The following is a 5,239-nucleotide window of genomic DNA, read 5'->3' on the forward strand; positions in this document are numbered from 1 at the left end:
ACTACCTCCCTGGCTCCAGGCTCCCTATTACCTCCAAGATTAAATATAAAACACTCTTTTACTTTTAAACCCCTCTTACCTTTCCAGTTTTCTTATTCTTTATCCTCTTCCATGTATATACTCTTTGATCCAACTACCCTGGCTTCCTTGCTAGTCTCATACATGGTCATCCCGTGCTTATAAAACGCTTTTCCCTCCTGAAAGAGCAAGGTGAGAAAAAATGTCCTGCTTCCTCCATCTTTCCCCTTGTCCTGCTCATTCAGTGGCATTTGCATAACTTCTTAAGTTGCCTGGCCCAAAGGCAGCTATTTTTGATAACTCAACAAGTTCCTGGTTGAAACAGCAGCTGCCACCAATTAACCATGATGTAAGAAATTGTTTTTCACTACTCATCTCTGCAACCCTCAGCCTCCCACCTGCATTCCCTTCATGCCTGCCTGGATGAAATAGCTGTGCCTAGCAGAAATGGTGAAAGCTCTCAGGCCACTACATCCCAGGATCTCAGAGCTAAAGAGGTCCTTAGAAACCTTTGTGCTCAAGTGCCACATTCTCCAGGAAGGCTCCCTGACTTCCCACTTGAGCCCAGCTGGAAGCTCTCTCTCCCAATCTCACATTTTTTCAGGGAATTTTGTAAGGCCTCAGCTTCCCTCCCAAAACCACCATTGTTTAGTCCAGGGACCTAAGGTACTGCACCCACTCCCTTATAACAATAGCTAGCATTTCTATGCCACTTTAAGATTTGCAGAGTACTCATGTGATCTTTACAACAACCCTGGGAGATAAGCGCTATTATTACCCCCATTTTACAGATACTTGTCCAGGGTCATACAGCTAATAAGTGTTTGAGGCTGGATTTGAACCAAGGTCTTCATGACTTCAGCTGCTCTACAGCTTCCACTGGGATAAGTAGCTGCCTCATCAGCTTCTCCTTTAAGGGGCCCCTCTGTTCTGGACTCAAGTGTGGTCCATACTGGATTCAGTCCTATGTTAGCCTAAATACTTGGAAAAAGAATCAGACTCCTTTTTCTCCCCTTCCTAGGATCATTGCATACCCTACCCAGGCATCTAGTTGGAGGAATGGGGAGAGGGGATTCTTAAGTCTTAGGTTAGGCTCATGTATAGGATCTCCCCAAATGGCAAATAGGAAGGTACTCATTATACAATGGGCAGCAAGCTAGGTAGTACAGTGGATAGAGCACTGGGCCCTGGAGTCAGGAAGATTCATCTTCCTGAGTTCAAATATGGCCTTAGACACTTACTAGCTATGTGACCTCAGGTAAGTCACTTCACCCTGCTTGCCTCAGTTTCCTCCTCTGTTAAATGAGCTAGAGAAGAAAATGGCAAGCCACTCCAGTATCTCTGCCAAGAAAACTCCAAACGGGGTCACAAAGGGTCAGACACATCTGAAAAACAACTGAACGACAATATGCAATGTGAATCAGCTATGGAAAAATAAGGTTAGGTCTAGAAGCAAGGACCTTAGCTCAGCTCCTACTTACCAACCATATGTTCTTGGGCAAGCACTCAACTTCTCCCTGTTTCTATTTCTTCATCTGTAAAAGGAGAGACTTGGACCAAAGGGAACCATGGGTCTCTTCCAGCTCCAAGTCCATGGTCCAATGACCTAAAAGGATCCTCTAACTCAACCCTTTTTTTAATTAAGAAAATGAAATCCAGAGGAGAAGTGACTTGCCCAAGGTCATATAGTTATTCTGTTAAAGCTAGGACTTAGAGCCCAAGCATTCTGTCCACTGTACCACACTGGAGCCTCCAGGTTCAGGATGAAAATTACCCTGTGTTATCAGAAGCTATAGCTCTGTTTCTGAAAGTGATCTATCTCCTCTGAAGCATATGGCAGCTTCCACCAGCCAGTTCCCTCACTCTTTGTCTCTTCCCCCAGCCATCCTGATACCTTCTCCATGCCTGTGCACCTAGAAAATCCCCCTTGCACAGTTCTACTGCGATCCATCTATGTGGGTGTCTCTTCTACACATGCAAGGTTAGGACCTTAGTCTGTCTAGTCAGTTAGATACTTGTTACACGTTCCTTCCCTTGGTATAAGAATAAATGTGGGAGCAGCTAGGTGGCACACTGGATAAGATACCAGCCCTAGATTCAGGAGGACCTGAGTTCAAATCCAGCCTCAGACACTTGGCACTTACTAGCCGTGTGACCCTGGGCAAGTCACTTAACCCTCATTGCCCTTCAAACAAAACAAACAAGAATAAATGTGATAGTATTATGTCCTTATGCTAGAAAGAACCTCATGAAATCACATGATGCAGTCCTCCGCCTTCATTTGTACCATAAATCTTGGCAATGTAAAACAGACTGCATAAAAATTGATTTATTAAGAAAAAAAAGAAAAGAAACCCCCCTTGTTCCTATTACCATCTCTTTGTTCTCCCTCGGTTTATGGGAAAAGGTCTCAGTGATCTTATCAACTCCTAGTAGAGGATGAAATCCCTTCTCCCACCACCCCAAAGTTTCAGGCCAGAGTGCCCCTTCAAGCTGCCAACTTGAAGCTTAGTCTGCCAGGCCTCTCCAAGATTTCTACAATCAAAAGCCTCAGGATACTCAGAATTGTGTCAAGATAATGGAATGTGATAGATGAGATTTAGCAGATACTCAGGGGCCCACCTGGAGACTGGTTTAAACTGATTGAATTGGATAAGGTGACTGACTGCTGAATGGATTATTGGCTTACTTCCAGTTTACCGGATTGTAAGCACATCTGGCTGGTACTTAGGGGTACTTAGGAAGGTGATTGTTCTCAGAAGCTAAGAACTTTGAACTTTACATCTAGAACACCTTCAGGTCCAGTGAACCAATGAATTTGAATGACACTAGCCAATCAGCTTGAAGAACCTCCCATTTCTGGGAGGGGAACAGGAAAGAGGAAGCGGACGCTGGCGAGAGAGCTCAGCCTCTTTTTGGTGCGAAAGATCATTGTGGTGGCAGAGAACTTCAGAAGTGGGAGCTTAGGAAGGTTAGGATTGCCAGGTTATGGGAAATCTGTTCTCAATCTTTCTCTTTCTTTTACTATCTTTCAATAAAGCCTTAAAAAACCTAAACTCATTTATCAGTGATTTTAGTCAGTTTCCCCCCAAAACTGGGGGGATCGATTAGAACCTACATTTAGAATTTTAAATTACACAGGATGGTGTGAAAAGACATACTTAGGACTTCAAGACCACTGCCCCTGGGTCAGCAGACCAAATGACTCCAGTGATGCATTTGAAGACAACACTAAAAAAAAAAAAAAAAGCAAAATCAATGTTGTTTCTGGGTGATTGATTTTAAATGTTTTCACCTTTCTGTTAAGAAAAATTAATATAAAAAGCAGAAATTAACATTTCTGTGGGTCACTATAGCTATTAGTTTTGCTTTTCTGTATGTTTTAAGGGATCTTCTATTTAAGTGTAAGGGTGTTCGACTTGTAGAATTGAGTCCAGACAAAGAACACCCTTGAATCCATTCATCAGTTCCATTTGGATCCATCTATCAGTTTAAACCAAGACAATTGCAAGGAGATTGTGAGGCCCCGCTGGTCCATGTCCTTCTACCACTGAGCTGTTTCCTATGTTAACCTACCCACTCTCACCCTTGCGTCTTATATATACAACCTCTGACCATGTGCTCTGTGGACCCCTGTCCAAAGCCCCTAGACTCATCAACTCCCTAAAAAGCCAGTCTCAGCCAAGCATCTCCCCTGCTTTTTGCTGTCTAGATATCTTTGTGTTTGGGGGAAGTAGAATCTATCCTTGCTGGGGTTTTCCCTGCCTTAGGAGAATCCTCAGTCCCCTAAAAGTCCAAATATTCATCCCTTTTCCCAACTTCTTTTTTTTTATTTTCAGTTCCAAATTCTCTCCCTCCCTCTATCTCCTCCCTTAGCCACTGAGAAGGCCAGAAATCATATGCCCATTATACACAGGAAGTCACCAAAAACCACATTTGCACTTTAACCACGTCCCAATGTCTTTCTTTCTTCCATCCTTCCTGTCATCCAGGACTCCGAGCCATCTTTGATTCTTCATCCTCTCTCACCTCCCCCCATCCAAGAAGTTGCCAAATTCTGTTTATTCTATCTCCATGACATTTCAGCCATTATCTTCTTCTCTCCACTCATGAGGCCACATCCTAGGTGGTGGACCTTATCATCTCTCACCTGGACCATTAAATAACCTCCTAATCAGCCTCCCTGCCCCTTGTCTCTCTCCTCTCCAGTCTTTCAACCATATCAATATCCTTAAAACCTACATCTCAGGGGCAGCTAGGTGGCGCAGTGGATAAAGCACTGGTCCTGGATTCAGGAGGACCTAAGTTCAAATCCAGCCTCAGACACTTGACACTTACTAGCTGTGTGACCCTGGGCAAGTCATTTAGCCCTCATTTCCCCACAAAACAAACAAACAAACAAACCTACATCTGACCAAGGCTCCAAAAGCTTCAGTGATTCTCTTTTCACTCTAGGATGAATTTGGCATTTAAATCCCTCCACAATCTGGCTCCAGACTCTCTGGAGCCAGACTCACTTCATATTACTTGCCTTTATGCATTTTCCATTCTAGACAAATAGCCTTACTTGCTATTCCCATACATTGCATATAATTTCCCAGCTCCCTGCATTTGCACACTCTACCCCCTATTCCAGAGTGCTGGAAATCCTTCTATCTGCTTTCTGGAACCCCTCCCTAGCTTCCTTCCTTCTAAGCATAGTTTAGGTCCTGCCTCCTACATATTTTTCCTGAGTGCTCTCTCCCACACTGGAATTATTTCTCCCCTTCTCACCCCCACAATGACCTCTCCCTCCTCCCCCAGGAAAATCAAAGACTTTTGCCCACAGGGACTGGTTTGATTTTTATATTTGTACCCTCCTTGGCTTCCTTCAGCTAAAATCCTGCCTTCTAGAGGAAGCCTTCCCTTAATGCTGGTAATTTCCCTGTGTGGGTTACCTCCAATTTGTCCTGTATGTGGATTGTACATAATTGCTCTCCCCCATTAGATAGACTGTGATCTCTTTTTGAGCAGGGATTGACTTTTGCCTTTTTCAGTATCACCAGCACTTAGCCTTGTGCCTGGTACACAGAAGGCACTTCATAAGTGTTGATTGATCTTGTCATATTCTACTCGGGGATTTTTTTTAACCATATCTATGAGCTCATCAATTTGGGGAATTCTTGATAAAGAAATTCCCTCTAACCAATCTGCAAATTACTCAGAGAATTTCCTGAGGCAC

The sequence above is a fragment of the Dromiciops gliroides genome, chromosome 1, assembly GCF_019393635.1.
Source record: "Dromiciops gliroides isolate mDroGli1 chromosome 1, mDroGli1.pri, whole genome shotgun sequence".
In the NCBI taxonomy this organism is placed as follows: Eukaryota; Metazoa; Chordata; class Mammalia; order Microbiotheria; family Microbiotheriidae; genus Dromiciops; species Dromiciops gliroides.